The sequence below is a fragment of the Pteropus medius genome, unplaced genomic scaffold (genome assembly GCF_902729225.1).
Source record: "Pteropus medius unplaced genomic scaffold, Ma_sr-lr_union100, whole genome shotgun sequence".
NCBI lineage: Eukaryota > Metazoa > Chordata > Mammalia > Chiroptera > Pteropodidae > Pteropus > Pteropus medius.
In genome coordinates, this window is record NW_024349800.1 from 6,940,633 (window position 1) to 6,965,481 (window position 24,849).

At 32.5% G+C, this 24,849-nt stretch overlaps 1 long non-coding RNA gene across 2 annotated transcripts in view; it reads right to left on the bottom strand.

Annotated features, from left to right (window-relative positions):
- Window positions 1-8,757, bottom strand: part of LOC120621492 (uncharacterized) — an 82,044-nt gene extending 73,287 nt beyond the window's left edge. For both annotated transcript variants that reach the window (XR_005658169.1, XR_005658170.1), the window contains exons 1-2: window positions 8,533-8,757; window positions 4,399-4,500 (exon numbers count right to left, since the gene is read on the bottom strand). This is a non-coding gene — a long non-coding RNA (uncharacterized LOC120621492). The remainder of the gene's footprint in view (window positions 1-4,398; window positions 4,501-8,532) is intronic.
- Window positions 8,758-24,849: the final 16,092 nt, after the last annotated feature.

The window sequence follows — 24,849 nt, forward strand, 5'->3', positions numbered from 1 at the left end:
TTGCTGACTACTCATCAGCAAAAGAATATCTATACTATTAAGCCTTGTTCTTCTATTTTACAAATTCAACAGTATATTCTTTGGAGTTTTATATGTGATAGGCCCATTTCGCCCTTTCTGATCTGATGCAATGGGGAAATAATTCCTTGACTGTTGGGATAATTCTTGGGGAAGAGGAGAATATGTTGAATTATTCGCATTGTTTAATCATTTGAGAGTTCACAGGAGAGATTGCTAAAGCAGAGATGAGAAGCACTCTGTAAAGTCAGTTTTAAACAAGCTTTAATACAGGGAACAGGAAACTTTAGGCTTGCAATATCATATATATATATATTCTCACTTAATTTATATGTAGGTAGATAAGATACTTGGAAAATCTGTAATCTGCACCATTGTCTATAATTTTAAAAAGAAATAATACAGTGCCTTATCTGAATTGTAGATCATCTAGAATATTTTGCTGTTTGTTTACTAAGCTTTTGTAAGCCCTCTGACTTGAAAGTTTGGAAAATATTATTTTTGTACAACATTAGCAAAAATTCCCATTGTCATTTAAAATCTTATAACTGCTTTCTTCCTAAGCTTTGTGTAGTAGTACCATGAGCTAGATTAAAAAAGAAAAAAACTGTTTATTTTTTTTGAAAGACATCGTTCATAGAGGTTTTATTTATATAAAATGTCATAATGATTTGATGATAATTTATATTGCATGTCAGTAATAATTCAACATTTCCACTATAATTTACAGTAATTAAAAGATAGGCTGAATATGTTAAAAGAACTTCATTCATAAAGTTGATTATGTTTCCAAACTTGAGAACATAAAGATGATATATTTTGAGTCATATTTTCACGTTAGTTCCTCATCAAGAAGAGATGCTAATAAATCATCCAGCTAGTATAAAGATTTTGAGCTATATAACTTAGGATTATGTACTGGTTTGCACAGCAGAGAAATGTTTTAACACGTATAATGTATTTTAAATGAAATAAAAGCCACGTTTAGGAAATTATTTCAACTTCATATAGCTAATGAAATAACTTTAAAGGTGAAAATACTCCTTTGAGAATTGTTAGGTTTTGGTCTAGCCTTTTGATTTTTTATAGGGCTATTAATATAGCCTTTTACTGTTGCTTGTGTTCTTTTAACTTACATTAAAATAAATATCTGGACCTAGATTATTAAGCATATTTATTTTATATCTAAGCATTTAATGCAGCAGCCATTTCATGAGAAAGAATCTAGGGCAGAAAACATTTTAGGAGAAAAACTGAGACTTTCTCAAGAAAAAACATATCACAACACTTAGTGTGCTTTTTAAAAATATCATGGACTTATGATGCAGATCTGTGGTAATCCATTTTTTAAAAAATTACTACCTTTATTCTAACATAAGCTCCTTTGCAGAAAAAGTGTGTATTATGGGTTGAAATGTGTCTCTCAAAAAGATATGTTGAAGTCTTAATAGTACCTCAAAATGTGAACTTATTTGGAAATAGAGTTGCTGCAGATTTAATTGGTTAAGATGCATCATTTGAATCAGGACAGACCCTTAATCCAACATCACTGCTCTCCTTATAAGAAGACTTTATAAAGATTCCTGGAAGAACTCTACGTGAAGATGGAAGCAGGGATTGGAGTTATGCAGCTGCAAACTAAGGCATGCCAGGGATTTGCAGCCGCCACCCGAAACTAAGAAGAGGCAAAGAAGGATGCTTTCTACTCAAATCTCAGAGGGGGCATGGTCCTGCTGACACCTTAATGTCAGATTCTAGCCTCCAGAACTGAGACAATAAATGTCTTTTTTATATAGTAATACTTTATTACCATAGCCCTGTGAAAAACAAGTATTTAAAAATTTCTCAGCATTTGAAAAAATATGTGAGTAAATGAAGTGTTATATGTATACACACACACACACACACACACACACAGAGGAGACATATATGGGTGTGTACATACATATATACACACATATCTACACATATGTGTACTACATATGTGCATCTATATATTATGTATATGAGATTAGTCATACATGTGTGTCTATGTGTACTTAAGTACACATGTATATATATAAATGTATACTTAAGTCACTGACTTAAAATTTCTAGAGTTGAGAGTCTAGGAATTTGTATTTTTTATTGTGTCCCAGACAATTCTAATGTACACATGTTTGAGAACAATTGTTTTATGTCATGCTGACCTACTACAAATATTACTGACATATCTAATATTATTACTGCTACAGAAATAGTTCCCAAGATACTTCTGTAAACTGCTTAATTAGCTGTTCTGTACTATAGCATTTTGTGATCAAAAGAGTCTAAACAATTTTACTTAATATATCCCCTCCTTGGACATTTATGATATATATTAGCAATAATGTAGATATAAAAATTATGCATAATAATTAAGATATTTCTCATCTCTGCACTTTTCTTATATCCCATATCCTACAGCCTTTGAGTTAAAAACTCTGCTGCTACAGAAAGCATTTGTCTTCCCTTATTGGGGAAATGGGGACGGTCACCAAAAAATTCAAAGAGATGAAAGCAACCAGTTTAGTTTTTACAATTAAATAATCTAGGAAACTAAGTTCTTTTAATTTGTAGGAACTTTTTTTTTTCTTTTTCCTGAGCAAAAGAAAAAAAAAATGCAACTTAGAACGCTATGAATCAGAGAGCAGATGATCTCAATAGATCAAGTTCATAGAATATAAAATAGAGTTGGGAAATATGTGTGACTGTATAAGTGCCAATTCCACTACCCCGCCCTCAGCCCCCGGAATTGACCAGCTCATGAATAAAAGAGTTGAGAGAAACTACACAAACATCAGAATGACTAAAATAATATATATGTCTATATTGACAATAATGCATTATGAAGGAGAAGATATGAATAAACTAGGTATCCCATACATTGCTGGTGGACATGTAAAATGGTACAGCCTCTCTAAAACCTCATTCGACATTTTCAAATAAAATTAAACACATACCTATCTATCTTATGACTCAGTGATAACACCAGTTGGCATTTATCTTAGAAAGATTAAAACTATGTTCTCAAAAATGTACATAGTAGTTTTATTTGTACTAACAAAAATGGAAAGAAAAAGTTATCCTTCAATATTGAATGATTAAACAAATGTAGTATAACCAGGCCATTGAAAACTACTTATCAATAAAAAAAAGCAAAATATTAATTGATACACACAACCTGGACAGATTTCAAGAACACTAGGTTAAATGAAAAAAAGCCAATTGTAAAAGGATTCTTAAGTATGGTCACATTTATATAATATTTTTAAATTGACAAAAGTAAAGAGATAGAAAACAGATTAGTGGTTTCTAGTAGTTAAGTTGGGGGAGAAAGCTGTCAGTACTATTAACAGAATGAGGAAGCTGTTAGTACTATTAACAGAATGAGGAAGCTGTTAGTACTATTAACAGAATGAGGAAGATGTTTTGTGGTGATGGGCCATTCTGTGTCTTGGATATTCGTAGTAGTGGAAATCTACACATGAGATAAAATTTCACAGAATAACATACATACATACACACATACACACAAATGAGTACATGCAAAAATGAGAGAATTCTGAATAAAGTTTACAGATTTGTTAATATTTTACTAAATCGATGTCTTAGTTATGATATTTCACTATAGTTATATACAGTGTTACCATTGGAGTAATATACGTGATGGATACACACTTGAGTGAGTGAGTCCATAATTATTTCAAAATAACAAGTTAAAAAACAAAGAAATAAAAGATGGTGGCAGATCAATTTGGTGAGCCATGTTTGCTGACCCATGACCCAAGAGGCGATATATTTCTCAATCACAGATTATAAAACTGACACAGAAGTTAAATCAATCTTATTAATTAACAAGAAAGAGTTGTGACAAGAGATATATAAAATTAAATACAATATGCATCTCTGAAAAGAGGTGCCTCACTCCAATATATCTATATTCTCTGTGTGGAGGTATGATGAAAACACTTGAATAAATTCTGGAATAACTTGAAAGCAGAGGTGCCAAGGCCTTGCTACTCAGAATGCATTCCCATGTCACAGTTGGCAAGGAAGTTGCAGAGGAGCGATATTTGACCAATTGGTCCATGTAAATGGTTCTGAAAGCAGCTCTCCAAGTTCCAAGATATGAGGGAATTAAGCATGTAAAAGCACCAAGACTGTTCCCTTTCCTCGAGACATGCTAGACATGAATTAAATAAATCCATGAGGTGGATCATAGGTCTCCACAGCTGGCTTAGCATAGACAGAGGTCTGTATGCATCATGTAGTCTAGGTTATAATGCAATAAGGACATCCCTTCACACGGAAACAAAAATTTAGTGACCAAACACAAAAATAAATTTATTTTTTGCTCACACTACTTGCCCAGTGCAGATTGGCAAAGGGTTCTGCTCATCATTGTTCCTCAGAGTCCCACGCTAAAACAGGATCCATTTTGAAATGTGCTTTCACAGTCACCTTGGCAGGAAGAAAATTCTTTTAACGTCTTGCATAAGCAATTAAATAATTAAGCCACAAACAGGTACATTTTGTTTCCATTAATTTTTCATTCACTAAGACTAGTTAAACCCCCAAACCTAATCCCAGTCCTGTCTATGGTGAGCCTAGAGGGAGTGACAAGACTGAAAGATTACCAATCTGCAGATCCCTTAAAATTGAGATGAAATAAAAGTCTGTAGAAATACAAATAAGTAGTTGATAAATGGTCACGGGGATGGGGAGCACGGCATAGGGAATGCAGTCAGCATTTATGTATTGGCTAGGAGAAGAGCAAGAGGAGAGAAAGAGCAATCAGGGAGATCATTTTATAAACCATATAAATGTCTAACCAATGTACTGTATACTTTAAACTAACAATAAATTTTTTAAAAAATTTTGTCATTCTTAATATCATCAAAACAAATCTATAGACAGATTACTAATACAAAGAACAAAATGAATTTTTGTTCTCTCCATGTGAACACTTTGTCAGTAATGAGGTGCCTCATTTCTACCACTCTATGTACCTGGCAGGGGAGAGTGAGATGTGAACTGTGCTACTGACTTGTGGTTGTGTATCTTTTACACAAAGTATTTTAGGAATCCTTTATGAAGACCAGATAACTGTGTAATAAACTGTTTTATCACTGAATACTTATTGATACGTTTTAAGAATCTTATGTTTCACAGAACACAATGTGGAAAATGCTCTTAAAATACTGAGTGTGGAATATACTAGGGATAAACTCTCTTCTCAAACTTTTATTCAAATAATACCAGTAAATGTTTTCTCATTCTGCAAACATGGAAACGCCTTACCTTTACCTCAGCATTTTATTGAAGAAAGGAAATAAGGTGCATCATAAAATGTAAATCAGATGTTCAGTTAAGGATTTTAAAAAAGCTAATTTTAAAATAAACCCAATAATTATAAATAAAGTAATTGTAAAATTAAACAAATTGGTATATCAAAATTTGAGGGTAGACCATGAATTAATCAGATAGCTGGGGTAATTTGGATGGATAGTATAGATAGTATAGATAGTATAGAACTGTTCTATCTTGCTGCTTCTCAAGCTTTCTTATTTGAGAAACAAAAACTTTTTCTTAAAAATTGCAATTTGTGATTAACCGATAGTTTAAAAAAAAACTAAATAGTTTACTAAAAAAATTATCATGGGCAAGCATGCCTGAGCAAAAGTAGGTTGTGATTAATTTTCATAAATGCTTACTTTTAGTTTCTAATAAAATTATTGCAATAAAAATAATAAAAGGCACATAAAGAAAGGAAAATGTAAAATTATATTTGCAGAAAACAAAGTCAAAGGATACAAAGGCAAAATAAAATGTCAATTATATTTCTATATACTACTAAAGAACTGTAGGAAATTGAAATTACAAGCAGCAATATTATTTTCAAAATACTAAGGGATAATTGAAATCAAAGAAGATCTAAATAAGTAAAGATATATACCATCTTCACTGAACGGAGATTCAGTTTCGTTAAGATGTCCATCCTCCCTGAGTATATCTATAGATTTAATGCAATGCCAACAAAAATCCTACCAGGCCACACATGTTTTAAAACTAGATTGTTGTAATTTATGCACAACTTGATAATTTTCTAAAAAAATGATTAAATTGTTCATTTCAACTTGGTAACTTTTATGACTTACATAGGCAATGTAATTATACTGATGTCCTGCTTGTGAAAAACATAGAAACCAGACAGAAGTGTATCAACATTTTCAAAAACACTTAAGGAAAAGAAAAGAATGGACCAAAAATATTAGTTGTTCTTCAAGTTTTAAGACCATAGAAAAAGAATTTTGAATAAGCTAAAAATTAGCAAATACTATAATCATATGCCACCCCTGAAGAATCTATTAAGAGTTACACAGTCCAATAGTGTTGCCACTAGCCACATGTGGCCATTTAAATTAAAATTGAAATTAATTATAATTCGACTAACTAAAATTTAGTTCCTCAGTCCTAGGTACATGTTATGTTCAATCCTCAAGTGTGGCTAGTGTCTACCCTTTAGGACAATGTAGATACAGAACATTTCCAGCACTGCGAAAAGCTGTATTTGACTGCTCTTTACAAGTGGACCAGCTTCATCTAGTCATGTGATGCCTGGTAAAATGTACAAAAGAACTCATTGCAAGCATTTCAAATATTCAATTTTAGAACTAATATTAAAATGAGAGTGGATCATGGGGTCGTGAGTTGAAGAATAATATGTAACTATTTTATGTTCTAAAAGATAGAAAAAATCAACTAAAAGTGGGGAAAGGAAAATTAGAATAAGATTATTGACAGTTGTATAGGTAATGTGGGATAAAAAGTACACAATTTAGAACTGACAGAAAGTATAAGGTTAAGAAATAAAAAAGTAAATTATGGGCACTTAAAAAAATTTATAAAATATTAACCGCTAGAATAAAATGCAAATTTTCTTTAATACTGAGTTTTTTTATGAAGAAAAAAACTAGGAAATGAATAGAGAAAAAATATAAATATACAATAAATATAACATATTAATACAGTAATTAAAATATAAGCTATGACAGAATTGAGATCAAGCATGATAATCACTACGATAAATAATTATACCAAAAAACTTAGCTGAACCATTAAAAGAAATGATTTTAATATCAACTCATAAAAGCCCCATGCCACAATGAAGATATAACACTACAAATACCTCTATACAAAACAATACAGGTAGAAGATGCAAGAGATGAAAGATAAACTAAATAAAGGACACTCATCGAGAAAGAACTAGTGGGAAAAGTAAGGACTAAAAAAACCTAAACAGCATTTTCAAAAGGTGGTTCTTTTGGATACACACCAAACACTATACACTAATAGAGAATACCTCATCAAACATAACAGCACATTCACAAAATTGATCATCTCCTAAGGAACATGGAATGCATCAGTATTACACAAAGTTTGTTTGATACAATAACACTAGAAATTTTAAATGAATCCAAAATAAAATAAAATAAATCTTTAAAAATGCATCCATTTTCCTCACTTTAAAAAAAATCAAATTGCCAAAATCTAGAATTTTAGTTTCAAATATAAAGCAATAATTAGAATCATATCTGTTAATAGGTCTGTACAGAGGGGCTCTATAGTTTTCTGTCTTCTAAATCTCTGCTTACAATTTACTTTATAGGTTTTGCTTTAATTATCACTTATAATCAGATGATTTTCAAATTTATACACTAACCAAAAAAAAAAAAAAAATCTCATATGATCTCCATACTCTTGTTAAGAATCATCTCCTGGATATCTCATCTCACTGAGTTGTCCTACAAGACTTAAAACAACATTTTCAAACTGAACTCCTTATGTCCTGCCCCCACCTAACATTATTCGTACAGACGCCCATGTTAAAATCTAGATCTCTCAATCCGCTGTAACCACACCTTTCATTTCATAAATAATATTTTCTTTTTATTCTCACTGCTTCATTTCTCCTCCAGGATATTCTTTCTACTACACCCTTCCTGCCATTACCCTTGGCCAAGACTTAATCATCTCTGATGACAAAAATTGTAGGCTCACTGTCTCGTGATTTCTTGCATTGCAATCCTATTGCCGCAGCCTCCATATTCCTGCCTCTGTTATCTTTCTAAAGATCCTATAATACTTATTTTATCACTACACTATTTCAAATATTTAAATATCTGTCCCTTATATGCTCTCCATTAGTTAACTGACCTCTGAGAAGCCAAAAATAGTGTCAAAAGTTTGTTTGCTTGTCAGGAACATTTTTGTTGTTGTTGTTGTTTTAACTAGGATTTAAATGGCCTTTGGCTGATGCAGTGTGTCAGGGGCCACTCCTCTTTCTCTTATACTATGGATTCTCCTATTTATGCTATCTCCCTGCTCTCTATAAGCACTGGGCTTGTGAGCCCCTGGTTTGCATTATAAAATACGTCTCTTCTGTAAGTCCCTTCATTCTCTGACCTCTTTTTATTTTTCTACTTTACCTACAGAATCCCTTTCTCTTCAGGTCACTCTTCTTCTCACCAGTCTTCTCTGACCCTGTCCAACAGGGACACTATAAAACCCTCAGGCCTCAGTAGGTGCTGTTTATAATATGATGTGTCTTAGCGCATGCTGTCCTTTTGGACTGGAATGGTATCATCCTCTGCCACTTCATCTGCGTAGTAAAATTCCCCTTACTAAGCACTTCCTTTGCTAAAAGTGTCAGTTCTTAAAAACATTTGCTGGGCTTATGTTTCTTCTGAAATATTCAAGGTGTAAAAATGTAATCATAAAATCTTTACTCACAGGCTCTAATGATTGTTATAAAAATAAGACACTCTGTTTAAATGATTTTCCATTATAACTGATAGAGAATAAACCAGATGTTATTTAAAAATACAAAGTAACCTCTTTCTCTGCTGGAACTACATTGACTTCTCTTTGGTCATTATAGTATATTCATTGTCTAGACAAAACAAAACTCCATCTCCATATTAATTTAAAATGTTTATTTTACATGATTATATTAGAATTTTATCATATTCTCTCCTTCCCTCTCAGAATCTGATCTGTTTGCCTCAAGCATAATGTTATAAAAAGAGACAGACATCTATCTTCATGATGACAGCTTTTATGTATAATATCATGCCTTTCAGCAATACTAAAATGCCCAACCAATAATTTAAGGTGTAGCAGTGTCATGTTAACCAAAACAAAACCTGTTTACAAATTAAATCCTTGAATGAATAAAATTCATTTCTCAGAGCATGGAGGGGAATGAAAGCGACTATGGCTTAGCGTTCAGTTAGTTAATTAAGAATTCAAATCTTATAACCGCTAGTCTTCAAGGCATATGCAACAGCTCTAGGAATAGCTAATTTACCTTAGGACTAAGGAATTAGAGAGAAACCATTCAAGTTCAAAGATTCAGCAACATTAAATAGGTGTGGGACATATATAGGAAACAATTGAGATCAGCGACTAAGATTCTTGAAAACAAGAGCATTGATTTTTTTCCTTTGCTATATTCTTCTTTTTTTTTTTTTATCAGCATGGTAAGTAAAAGAAAACGTAAGGATTAGAGTCATAAAAAACTAAATTCAAATCTAGATTCTACTTATTTATTATATCCTTGGCTAAATTACTTAGGTCTCTAGCAGTTTTCTTTTCCAAAATTAATAGGTAATAGAACACCTCTGAGAGCAGTTTTAAAGACAGAATGCACAAAACTTTTCTAAAATATTACTGATTAAGTTTACATAATTATAAAACATAGACTTAAATATGTACCTTTATTAATTCAACCGATATTTATTGTCGTCTATGACCCAGACAATGTTTTAGGCACTGGAGTCTATCAATTAAAGAACACTAGGACTGAGCCCACAGGTTATGATCTAGATAGAATGATAAAACTGCAAATCCAAGGAAGACAGAAGAATAAATGAGGTAATAAATAGATAGGATCCATAAGCACTACTGACTTGTTGAACTTGTTAATTCAAAAATAAAAATATTAAGGATGACCAGAAACTTGAAAAGAAGACTAGAAGAGAGATTCAGAGTAAGAGATTTCAAGAGAAATGTGTGGAAATATTTTTTGTTTCTTTATTTGTTAACATGAGAGGGGCTGAGGGAAAGTTTATATTCTGAAATGAAAGAGCTGATGGAAAAGGAGATGCTAAAATACATAGGGCTTCTTCTATGGTAATTTGAAAAGCAGTAAAAGTCTTTCCCTGCCTCAAATATCTATCCACTATTGCCCTGTTATTTTGTCTGAAATTCTCACTAAAGTTGGAGATTTTATGACAAGAAATTGTTTCTTTCACTGTGGTACTAAAATAAACCTGTATTTCTTGTGTTATCTGGGGAAGTCTTCATGCAAAAGATTCAAGCATTTGGAATGTTACCTAACTATAATTCAAAGGGAATAAGGCCCTAAACACAGCAAGGTAAAGAAAGGTTTTGTTTGCTGTTTGTTTCTGTTGTTTGATTTATTTAAAAGGAAACAAAGTGGACATATTGGATTATTACCAAGAGGTGCATGAGGTTACTGGTGAGAATGCAGGCACAATGAAGCAAAGACACATAATAAGCCAAAAATAAATATTTCCCTGATCTACAAAACTGAGATAAGCTAGGATAGGTATCTACTGGTTTCAGAGAGAGACATTCAGTTCAACCTTGCTCATAAAGAAGAAAGTTCTAACTTGGAATTCCTGAAAAAATGGCAATAGGGGGAAATCTTTAAAACTTGAGGATGGCATACCTGTTATTAGACTTTCCTTTCTAATAAAAGAACTAAGACTACTCTTTTGAAATGAATATAGATGAGATGAAAATATTACTGGATCACAAAAAATAATGTGACAATCATGACCTACTTTTTTTTTTTTTTTAGTATTTCCTATTATGGGTGTGCTTGCAATTACTAAATTAGCTTCATAACAGGAAATCAGAAGAGCCCTTAAGTTCGTACCACATCCCACGATGGAGGGATATTAAGTTACCAGCTGTTCACTTTTAATAAAACAATATAATGTTTATGAAGTCCAACAGAGTCCTAGAAAGCTCTGTGTCATCGGAGTCTTTCTGTTTTGCCCCTGCTCCCCATGGGTACAGAAGAAACTCTTCTGTTGTATGATGAATTCCTGTAATATCCCAAAGTGACTTTAAAATTTTCAAGAGTCTTTTCCTCTGAAAAAATAGCACCTCTTCCACTCTCTCGTTGCATTTGTGTGCTTTTCCTTTAGTAAGTGAACATTGAAGGAGGGATTCAAGAGCTTTAATAGCTTCTGTAGTGTTCTTATAATAGTAATGTTTTTAGCCTCACTATAGTTAAGGACTTGTCAGCAGTTATGAACTCCTACTTTAGTGAAATTTCACTTGGCATATAAGCTTTCAGCCCAAGAGCAATTTTCATTTTAAGCTTTAAAACCATCTCTTAGGATATTTGCATGGTGTGGTTAAAACTTAAAACAAAAGCTGACTGTTCTCCGATGATTCTCATCCCCTTCAAAATTGCTCTTTGCAGGTTTTTTCTCTCCATAAAATCAATTAACTCATAATAGCTAAAGAGAGTAGGAAGTTTTTAACGATTGTAATGATGGCTGTAATACAGTTTTGCACATCAAAATTACATACAATTTTGAACTGTCAAACACCAAAATTTTGATAAGAACTATTTGCATTTTAATATGTAACAAATAACTTTTAGAATTTTAGACATTTAAAATATGAAGATGAAATATTTTAAGTGGGAAATTTAATTTAACCTTCAAATACTACATTCAATGTTTCAAATGAGCATAAAATTTTACAGTTTTTAAAAATTATTTAGAAAATTACTTTAATGAACATGAAATTGTAGGTTCATCTCTCATTTTCCTGGGTGCTCCTTCTTCAACCTTTTTCCTGACTTGTCCTTTTCTACTACTTCTAAATTGCATAATGCCTGGAGGCACTTCTCCCAACGCCTGCCACTCTCTATGGCATCTCATTTAATCTCATGCCTTTAAATGTTAGACCTATTCTAATAAATCTTAAATTTACATCTGTACAGTGGAAAACTTCAGGTTTTACAGCTCTGCTTTGGATATGTACAGGCATATGGTAATTTAAAATGTGTGTATATTAGAATCTTAATTTCTTCTCTCCCACTGCCCCACAATCTTTTTCTCTTAGCTTCTTTGATGTCAGCAAATTTCATTGCTCATGTAAAAAAAAAAAAATCATTTCTGATTTCTTCTTCTCCTTCTTCCCCCTTATCTAATCCATCTGCTCGTACCTTCTGTTCCACATCATAATAGGTCTCAAATCTATCTCTTTCTCTCCATCTCCACTGCTGTCAACACCTCTAAACAGTTCTACCTCTACCTGTAAAGAAGAATGATATTCAAAACTACAAGTGCTACCATGACTTTCTCTCCTAACATTCACCCCATAAACTAGGAAAAACATTCAAATATCTTATGCTGATTTACAAGACTCTGCACTGTCAGCACCCTATGTCCCCAGCTCTGTCTTGTGTCACTCTCTAGTCAAGGCCACAAGGCTCTTTTGGAAACTTGGACAGAATAGAATTTTAGAAACATTGATTTTCTTCCCCTCATCCTTTGTTAGGATTTTACTCTTGCTTTTTTGTGACTGTTCATATGAAGGACTTCCTTAAAGAGAAATGTAATATTGTCAAAAATATAAATAAACTGGAATAAATGGGCTCCTAAAGCCAAAAACCAGAAAAATTTGAGTACCGCAAATAACAATGAGATAATGAGGATAATGGATTTTTAATCAACAAATAAAGTCCATAAATCCTTAGTGATAGTTAAAAAAAAAAAAGAAGAGATAAATGTTAAGAATGAAAAGTTCTTCTTATAGAAAAAAAAATGTCAGCTGTGCCAGCATATATATGTCAAAGAAACTGTAGAATTAGAAAATAGCCATCTTATAACCCTTGTGTAAATGCTGACTAAGTCAAGGATCCACAACTCAGGCTAAAACTGTGAATTGAACAAGTGAGTGAAACAATAAATTATAACCTTTCAGCTTGCTTATTATAAATTACAAAAAAAAAATATTCACTTTACAAGGAGACATCTAGAAGTCACCAACTTACATAAATATCTAAGCCTGACATTGCCAACAGCGCTGTGGCATGACAGTATGTGTCTCCTGATGTGGTGTTATGGCACCATATCTACATGTCGTGAGCCAGAATAGTTTGACATCAAGCTAATGATGAGGAAACAGTCAGAAAACAAGCAGAAAGCAGGGCATACTCTAGGACTGTGAACCAGAAATCTTTCAACGTATTCAATATTGTAAATAACAAAGAAAGGTAAATGGAATGTTCTAGGTTAGGAGAGACCAAAAAGATATACCACCAGGCCCAATGGCTGAAACAATTTTGGAAACAATAGATAATTTGGAAATTAAAGAAACAATGTCGAAATAGTCAAAAACTGGCACACAAAAATCAGTCATAGAATAGAATATTTAAATAGATTTAAACTAATTTCAAGTTATCCTTGAGTTCTGCTCCAGAGATGGAATACATATTTGTTTCTTTACCATTCAAGATAGATATAGAAAAAAAGGAAAGTTGTCACGTGGATAATAAAAAGAAAGAGAGAATTTTTTTCTACATTAAAAGAAAAAAATCTTCCTAATAGTTCTTGCCCTGCAAAATTTCTCCACATTCACCTTATGCCAGTCACTAAACTATAAAGAAATGATAAACCATTCTTCCAAGTATTAGCAATTTGAGACCAATAAGCATTATGACAGAAATGCAAGCAAGAAACTGAAACTGAAATGCATTCAGAAGGCTTACAGGAAACACCCATAGTTTAAGATATAATTGCAATTTTGAAGTTAATACTTTGGTTCAATCTGATCACAACATGAAAATCTGGCTACTTTCATAGTAAGGAAAATGTGGTTACAACCCACAAGGTGCCACTAAAGACCACATTGGCTTCCAAAGGTCAAGGGTAGGGTACCCTGTAGAAAAAAATGTCTGAGTCCTATTTTTGGACTATAAATGACCAAACTATAGTATATACCCATAGCCTTGAAAGGAAACAAGTGAGATATGAGCTAAGAATGAAGAAATGGAATGTACAGATGTGCAAAATCTAGAAATTTCTGTCAAAACAGAGAAAGCAATACAGCAAGGCATTACTCAATATAACTGTACTACAAAAATAATACATTGAGAATCTAAAGTATCAGTTTGAAAGTTCCTGCAGTCAACTGTGAATGCATAGGAATCAGAACTTAAGAGATCACGCTTCTAAAATTGGATCTGCGATTTTAGATACTATTAGGTAGTGATTAGGCATTCGCTTTGACAATAAAGTGACTCAATTCAAGTTCTCCCTCAGTCATTGGAGTTGTAATATGGTTTAAATCACTATACCTCACTTTCATTTATAAAAAGAGGATAAAAACAGTCGCCACCTCATGGCTGCTTTGAGGATTAAATAAGGTCACAGGAGCAAATCCCTGAGCTCATTCTTTGTTCTGAAACGTTAAATAAAACAATATTTTGAAGCACATTTTATAATCACTCTTATGTGTCTGAATTGATAACAGTGATTTTGTGTCAAGAGCCAGTCTTGATGTAGACACAAATCAGTTTGTCAAGTAGTAACTTTAAAAACGAAGAAGTCAAAAACCAAAGCAAAGCCACCCCTAGAAAAAGATTGACCAAAGTCAAGCAAATGAGCTGTGCAACAGTAGTCCCCAAATTTCAGTGGTTATGTATAGTGTACCCAACTAATACTTGTGTGTTACAAACTTCACGCAAATTAAACAAATACAATTTGTGGTGAGGATGCATACCGATATTTTAGTTTTTATCAGTATTACTGGAGAACTAAGAAAGGAAAAGAATGCTTGCTCCAGCAGATAATTTTCAAATAAAACGGAAATGTTAGTTGAAGAAATTCAATGTAACCTTACCCTGATATGTCTATTATGCATTAAACCAGTTGATATATTGTAAACAATTCAGTACCTACTGTATGCCAGCATTTTCAGTGTATATTTTTTATATACATAATGCATCAGTATATGCGTGTGTGTGAATAAACCAGTTTGGTTTGATGCACAATTAAATATATAAAATACATACAGAAAATCCTGGCATACAGTAGGTACTGAATTGTTTAAGGACATTGTTAATGTTTAAGCTGGGGTTACAGCATGGAGAGACTTGAGTGTTTCTAAAGAGTTCATTCAGGCTGTATTCCACAAGCACCAGCAGCGCTATCCAAGGTTCGTGAGTCAGGGCAGGGCGGAGGCGGGGCGGGGGAGACCAAAGCTTACCTTAGGTTACCTCAAACCTTTCACATTATGCAATGTACTCCAAGGAAAAAGAGATAGGATTCAGTGATTTGAAGCTGGGAAATTTGATTGCATAGGTGAATTTTCTTATTTATATATTAGGTTTACATACATGAAAAATGAATGCTTCTGGTGGACATTTATTTAGAACTCTGAAGAAAGTAATATTTTTTGCAAAATCTCCTGTAATATAAGGTGGTTGGTCTTGAAATTCTGTTTTAAACCCATCCCAAAAGTCGTGGTCACTATGGCTAAAGTGCTTCTGTCCATATAATTCATTATGGCAAATAGCAATGCAAAAGAATGCATTTTCTTAAGTGTATTTGCAATGTTTTTTATCAAAATGGATTTATCAAAATGGATTTTTCTAAAATAAAATTTTAAAGCTACAAATTGATGCTTTGTGTCATTAAATGGTGATCAACAATCACTTCTTCTTAGCAATATCATATATGAAATATAAAGTATCTATAAATGAAAAGTTTTCTGGTATTGTACAGATAGATATGTTTCCTTTCTCTGAAGCACTCCAAAATTGTTCCATTATGGTAGATAGCTCAAAAATTACATTTATGTTTTGATTGAAATAGAATGAGATTTGTAGTAAAGGAAAAGTAGATATTTACATTGCTGTATGCTTTTTATTAGTTGCTATAAATTTAAATGTTTTTGCTTAATAAATAGAAGTTTCCCTTTTGCTTCATCAAGCAATTATATTAGTATATGATTTATTTAATGTATAATATACAATTTATTTAATATGATGGTGGTTTTTTTAAAGATAAACTTTTCTATTACGTTTATGTGTAAATTCTTAAGTTCTATGATTACCCCCAAACTCAAATTCTTTCCAGATTTACAGAAATAAACAAGTTTGTTTCCCTTTGATACATTTTGAGAAACTGAATGAAAGACAACAGCATAGATAAAGGAGCATTCAGAGAACCAACACAATGATTAAAACATATGTAACCTAATCTTAATTTCGGTTAGCTCGAACTTTGAAAAACTCATTTTGGAAATTAATGGGAGACGTAATTTACACATCGAATCATCATTATGTCATAAACTCTTTAATATTTCTAATAGAAACGATATATTTTTTAAATATACAAAATGGAGAGTGATGGATGCCTTAAAGTTGTAGCCTTTGAGAGTTCCTTAAACGATATCTAAGTGCCCTAAAGAGTCAGAGGACAGAAGCAGGGCCACAACACTAAGGATCACGTGCACGGATAGACATGCGTGCGCGCGCACACACACCATGAAGACGTATGTGGCTTTGTTTTTAATGTGATGGTAAAATCATTATGCTTTTAAAATTAAAAAATTTTAGAACATAGATTATGTAAACTGAGCTTGCTTAAACACACTCAAGAAATTTGACCATTTGAACAAAATCCACTGCGTAAAATGTACCACTTCTAATTTAAAACTGCTAAAAATATACATACAATTATTTTTAAATTATTTTTTTCTTTTATCGTTTTGGGAAAAATGTAATTCTTCATTTCATAAAGATTTTTTTGTAGTCTTCCCCTGCACACATAAAGTCTAGGAAGGTTCAGTCTTTTGATTAGCATGCTAATATCACTGCATTTGATAAATGTCTTAAAAACAGCACTTGATTTTATATAAAACGTGTCAAACACATTATAAACTGGAAGATTGCAAAACAAACAAACAAACAGATAAATAAATAAATAATGGATAACGAGACTTACATGAAATGTGATGACTTTTAATTTTAAAAATTCCTTTAAAAATTCCTTTAAAAATTTTACATATTATCTAAGTCTAATAAATAGTTCTGTAGGAAACACTGCTAAAGTAAATTTATAGTTTAGTATATTTATAGTTAGAAAACAGTGATTAAGCTTAAGGTCACATTCACTTGATAAAGTCAGTGGAAGGCAGTGGAAGGCAGCAGAAGGAGGCTCGATTTAATTTGTGATTAACCATGAACCATACCTTTTTCACTTGGCCCTCTAGTCACTTCGTTTCTCATTAGCACTTCTACCAAGGAAAGGCATTGGAAGAGACAGGAAATGCAATTCACATAATCAATTAAGCCACTAAATTGCACTTTTTTACAAGATCAGGTGAAGAGATTGGCATTCCTGTTTCAGCTAAATAACTCCACTTTAACTATTCTTTTCATGTGTTTGTGCTACTCTCAACTGCAAGGCATTTTAGAATGAAGAATTTGTAGAATAAACATGCTCATTGCTGTAGATACTTAGTTTTTACTTTGTGAGATAAAATCAGTTTCTTAAATTTAAAAATGTTATATATTTATTTTCCATGCATCAGTTTATCACTATGCTATTATTTCTCTTCAAACATAAGCTATTTATTTTATTTTTCCACCACCATTTGTACTTCCTCATTTACAGTTAATTTGTTTGTCTTTCACTTTGAAAAGCCCAGATTTTAAAATTCACTAAACATAATAAATTGAAAAAGGAAACGTGTATAATTACACTCTCTTTTCTATTTGCTAATGAAATACCTTATAAATGTCAAACTTTCAAATGTGAAGGGCTTATTTAATCAATATGACATAGAAATTTTGCAATGGATATTTAGAGCTTACATGATGATGTCTCACAGACAGCAATTTTCCTTTGCAAATTTAATTCCCTCCTGCGACAAGGAGAATGCCCCCTTTAAAACTATATTTAGTTTTCAACATTAAACTTTCTCATTATTTTAAAGAAAGATTTAATTAATGGCATTTTGAAGATGAGTGGGTAGAATTTAAGTTTCATTTATTTTATTTTTTAAATACAAAATTGCTATTTTGAAAATTATTTTAATTCTTTATTGAATAAAACAAAAAATTCATAAATATATTCTGATAGTTTGCACGTTAGTCATTTTTATTTTGAAATAACCTATAAGTATACATGGCATATTTTATAACCAATAAAAATATTTTGCAAGTTCTTTAATACAACTAAACAATTATACATAGCACTGTTAACTCTAAAATTGTGCATGGAAATATCATTAAATAGGAGTAACGTACAGAGTAGTTAATTACTCAATCTCTGAACACAGGAGTCAACTGGGTTCAACCCTGATTTACCACAGACTAGCCATGTGAGCTTGGGCAAATTATTTTAATTCTTGGTGCCTGTATTATCTTTAGTTGAATGGGGTTAAATAATTCTATCTCCCAAATTGCTGTGAAGATTACAGAAATTAAAAAATATTCTTGGAATATTGCTTGGCATATGGTAAATATTACATGAGTATTAGTCATTATTATCAGTGTTACTGATATTATTTTTAACAGTATTATGAAATGGTTAAATCAGTTTTAATATAATTACCAGAGGCTTGAAGCAAGAAACAAACATAACTATTTCAAAAGATAAACAGAATAGTATATTTCTTATCATTGAACCAAGTTTTAAAAAATAATAAGTCCTTTATCTCCCTTTTCATTTGAAAAGGATTTCAAATGTTAGAACCTATAATCGTGTTTCATTTTTTCATAATCCATTTTATTTAAATTCTGTCATGTAGAAAAATAAAACCTAAAAGTCCTAAACAAATGATTTCTCATAAATTGAAGTAATAGTTACATTTTTGAGACTTATCCTTTCCCAGACCAAATCACTTTTGCCTGATTATTGAAGCTCATAAACTCAGAACACCAAGGAACCATATACTGTATTATTGCTGCTATGGCACTACCACCTTCATTGTATAACATACAGCCTTGGAGAGAACACTGCTCATTAATGTTTTTCCCACATTATGTAGTGACACAGTCCAGATTATTCTTTCCTTACTTATAAGACCTCAGTGACTTCTGCCATTGAAATCAAAGTAAAATGTTCCCCCTTCATTAATATATTTGGAATCTCTAGTTTACAAAACAAAGGAGTACTCACTATACACGATACAATAAAGCAAAGTTTTACCATTTAATGTAATGGTATTTCGTAGATTTATAATGAAATCAACTTCTTTGAGAGTGCATCAAATCAAACACAATGACTCTCATTTGAAGACTACCAACATGTTTCGGTCCATTCTACCTTGACTTACTTCTTTCTGTTATAGCAATTCATTTTCAGTTGTGCTCTAAATTATAGAAATAACAATTTTTAAAACAAAAATTTTTAATTTAAAAATAATATTTGAGAGAAATTAAGATTTTTGCCTTTGAGATTTGTTTCTCTTAGAAAAATAGGTTATGTTTGGTAATTAAAATTATCAAAATATAATTTTATATATTTGATAAATAATTCAGAACAATTTTTAATTTTAAGCAAATATGGAATTTTATATAAGAAATTATTATTAATAGCAAATGGCTATTGGAGTAGTAATGTTAGGTAGCTAGTCAGACATGAGCAACAGGGAAATAAAAGAGTAGGGGACCAGCCTAGAGATCTCCCAAAGAACATCCTATTGGTAGTTAGAGAATCCCTCCTGCACCCCCAGAGACAAAGGACAAGAGGGCCATAGTCTTAGCTGGTCTAATTTTTTTTTTTTTTTAATAAATACTTCTTAATTTATTTTTTAAAAATTGTGCTGTTAACCCTTTTACGGGGCAACAAGCTGTGTGAAAAGTACAAAACTTTTTGTCAAATGTAATATTGAGAGTGCTTTTGACATGTTCACTGGTTTATCATCTGGATCAGTATATACTGCGCAACGGGCAAGGCTAGAATCCATGAACCAAGCTGCAAAGATCTCAAGCTAAATAAGGCAGAAAGATTTGGAGAAACAAAAGAAGGAAATTCTTTCCTATCCAATGTATACTCTTCAGACTAATGCACTCTTCCTATCAAGCCTTCTAAACTGTTAAATAAAGTTTTCCAAACAAGCATTTAAACTTCATTACACAGAAGAGCAACAAGAATGGTATCCCACCAGACAAAAGGCAGGAGGGAAAAAAATATATATCCTGAGTTCAATGGGTAAGCCTGAATGTAGCACAGTTCTTCACAACCGATGGGGTTGTGAAGACGCCTGCGCAGAAGGTACTAACTTAATTTGCCCACAATTTAAGCCTCATTATACTGTTATTATAATACTACATGCCTGAAAGTTCATGAATCTAATTATAACAGACTGAATTCTGAGTAAACATATGTGCAGCAGGCAAAGAGTTATATAGCAGCCAAGTGTCAATAAATGACCTCACTTGCCAATCAGCTAAAAATACCTTTGTAACCACCCATCACAGCCCTAATATAACGCAGATTTCCCCCCACACTCCCCTACCCCCTTATAGCTCTCTATCTTCGCTGGCTGTAACCCATGCCCCCCACCCCAGGGGTACGGATCCTCATTTCCACGTGGTCATTAGGCTTTAGGCTTGACCTGTCTTCTACCTCCAAACGTGCCTTTAATAAACAAATATTTATCAGAAGGAAAAAAAAAAGAAACCTGTTACCATCGTGGCGATCAGAGTTCCAGTAACACACATCTCTTGGTCCTTATCACTGATGAAGAAATGAATTTCGACTCAGTGAATGATGACAAATATTCATTTATTAAAGGCACGTTGTGAAGTAGAAGACGGGTCAAGCCTAAAGCCACTGACCACGTGTTAATGAAGATAGGTACCCTTTGAAGGGGGGGCATGAGTTATAGCCAGGGAAGACAGAGAGCAGTAACCCCAGGGAAGGGAGAGGTCTGCATTATATTAGGGCCATGATGTGTGGTTACAAAGACGTTCTTCGGTGACTGGCAAATGAAGTCACTTTGATTGACAATTGGCTGCTATATAACTCTTTGCCTAATGCACATGTGCTTACTCAGAATTCAATCTGTTATAATTAGATTCATGAACTTCCAGGCACAAACATAGTATTATAATGACAGTATAATGAGGCTTAAATTGTGGGCAAATTAGGTTAGTACCTTCTGCGCAGGTGTCTGTGGCCAGATTAGACCAGCTAAGACTATGGCCCTCCTGTCCTTTGTCTCTGGGGATGCAGGAGGAATTCTCACCTATTGGGTGTTCTTTGGGTGGTCTCTAGGCTGGGCCTCTATTCCTTTGCTCCTCTGTCACCAATATCTGACTAGCTACCTAACAGTTATAATTTCTCAATACACTATACAGTTTTTGGAAACTTAATTCTTTAATGGTTAACATTTAGTGCTATAGGGAGCAAGCACTATTAATTAATAATTTTTCAAAAGTGATTTTGAAAAATTGATTTAGATGACATAGCCTCTTAGGACAAAGGATGCAATGCTATCAGTGTAATTAATAGTAGGAACTAAATTTTTATAATGCTCAATTCCACTTACAGATATTGTTAAAGATACCATAACAACAAAATATTGAATCACCAAAGCTTAGTAAAGCTTAGTAAAGTACTCAAAATGAAACAGACTAGAAGGTCTCATTTAGCTAACGTACTAAGGAAGAGTTTGGTTTGTAAAAGTGGGTCTTAAGCCTGGTACAGAATGAAGAATGACTTTAACTTGAATAACAGAATACTACTATGTTTCCCCAAAACAATCAGATAGAGTTGGGTTTGGAAAATAGAGGAGCAGAGAAGGGTTACCAGAGATCCAAACATATAACCCATGTGATAAAGGCTAAGAGGCAGGAGACTGAAAAGATTTAGGAGCACAGATGTCAAGTATTCTGCATGTAAGTACTTTTGTTACTGTAAAGTAAAATATATCCATTACTTTAAACCTTCAGTAAAATTGTATTACCAAGTTGAATATGGTGTGTAAATAGAAGTTTCTTGGAGAAAATCAAAGAAAAAGCATAGAGTTACACTTATTTGAATTCTGTTTCTCTGCCTCCAGCTAAATTGATTTAAAGATGAACCTTTGCCCAGCCACACATATACATCCACCCATAGCAGAGAAACACAGAAACAGCTGGGGAGACCAAAATCAGAATAAACATACCACACATGGGCATCAGAATTTTAGAGAACATATGAAGAAAGTAAGCATCTCTATAAATACAGAGAATGAGTTAACAGATGATAGATCAACAAATAGTAATTTTTGTTATTTTTACACTGAAATTACTATCTTTGTATTTAGTCAAATATTGGCCAGCCTAACGTAAAAAATATATGGCATAAAACTAGCTTTAAGACAAGTAAACATATGTTAATAAGATATGCATATAAAAGGAAAAAAGGAACAATATATACTTTATCTACTCAGTTTAGTTAGGTACCTTATCAATTTCCAGTGTATTGGGGTTATAAAATAAAGAAAAATTTAATTGCATCTAAAATCACTGAAGTTAGTTCTATAAAGTTATCAAGGTTTGACGTGGCAACATTTGGTGTGGGAACATTTTTGTCAAGTTGGCTATAATTCCATTGCTTTCCTTCATTTATACCCTCTACATTACATTATTTCACCAAACAGTGACAAGTAAGTATGGTTAATCAGATCTGGATTGAGTTGACCTTAGTAGAAATTGCTATAATATGCTTTGTTCCTGAAGTAGAGAGATCATGTAAATAGTACCCCACCCTCAACACTACCATAATGAAGCATATTCTAGTGCAACACATGAAATCTATGCAGTCTTGATTTATATAGTATGTATGTAAGAAATAGAGCACAGATATAATGATACTGGTTTTCAATTGACTGCTGTGTGATTATTTTATTTATTTTTTGTTGCCCATATTATAATATTTTCCCTATGTTAATTTTTTCTGAAGTTGGGAATTGTACATAATCATAAATGAATAAATGAATATTTTTAGAAATGGAAGTATCACAGGCATTTCAAACAAATTTTATGGTTAATGTAAAAAATAATCAATTGGTTACAAATGTAGATGGTTGAGAAATTATATTTGAGCATCCTGTGGTGCAGCTAAATGAGACTTACTTTCTTGTTACAAAGCATTCTTAGCTGATGAGCTAAGGTCCAAATTCTGCTTATGTAAGCAGCATCTCCTACTGTCCTCAGGTTCTGAGTACAGGAAACATTAGAAGCTTTATTTTGCAACTGTTTGAGAAGGAAGGCTTTTCAATGTGGAGAGTAGTTGTGAAGAGAATACAGTTAAGATAATGACATGGCTTACATCCCCCTCCAGCTTCAGTAATGGGTTTGAATCCCTATAGCTACAGTGATGAGTGCATCAAGTTGATGCAACTATTCAAGAGATAAGAGCCTAGAGGGGGAACTCTGACAAAGTATGAAACGCCCTAGAGAAGAAAAGCCCTCTCCCTTAGTCTCGAGGGAACTCAAAGGCTGCTCAGATATACGGGAGCAATGTAACGCCTTTGGAAATGTCTGCAAGCACAATTTGCTTGAAAGTCAGCATTATCATGAAAGGTGAGAAGGAAAACACAATTTCCCCAAGTCATTGTAGTGTGTGTGCACATATAAGAATGAAGAAAGAGTAACTGCTCTGGTGAATGCAACTGAAGTGTTCTTAGACACATGTAAAGAACTACTTTGGGGACAACAAAATGATGGAGAATTTGAAGAGGTCTGAAGTCCTGCTATTATAAAGGTAGAAGTTTTTCAAACAGCATTCACTCGAGTTCTATTAGATAATGTTGTTGCTGTTATGAGAATACGTATATCAGTAAGAAAGAATGAGAAAAATAAAGAAGTATATTCAGCTACACATTTTCTCTTATTTTGCAATAAAGAAGTATATTCAGCTACACATTTTCTCTTATTTCTCTTATTTTCTCTTATTTCTCTTATTTTGCTAATATAAGCAGACTTCTTCCTGAGATTTTTAGAACAGGAAATGGGGGAAGAGGCTATTTCTGTAGGATGCTGAAACTTAGAGTCAATTTGTCAGTTGCCGTATCCTTAGCAAAGAAGAAAAAGTTTACGTCTACCAGGACAGAAATAAATCTACATGCAGAGAGAAAAGCAAAGACAACAAAAGTGAACTTTGTCCTTAGTTCCAATTTTCTCTGAGACCAGCATCAATTCTGTCATTCTCAGAGCCAAGTCACACAAACAAATACACTCTCTCTTTGTGCTCAAGGTTATTTCAAGTCGGATATCTGTCACTTAGAACAATCACGCTGAAAAGATCAAAGAATGGGTTATCACTCTAATGCTGCTTAACTAATAAAAGAAAAAATGATTAAAAAGAAATACAAATTATAGCTCAAAATGTGTAAAGCACATTTGCAAGTGAAATGAATAAACATAAAGAAAAATTATGAATGCCTAACTTGGGAAAATATTTGTCTTTATTTTAATTTTGCATTTTGATATATACATATATATTTTAAATTATCTCTATGGTCTATTGATACCCTTACTATTTAATACAACCCACTTTAATTTGTCTTGTATTTTAATTGTTGTGGTCCATGTTTTGTCTTTATCCTTCTAACCAATGAACAATTATCGACATATAAAAAATAATGTATACTTGATACTCACTGAAGAGTTGAAATAAAAGATATTTTATAAAGCAAAGAAACGATCAATGTAAACATATTGATTTGGAAGTAAAAGAAAAATAATAAAAT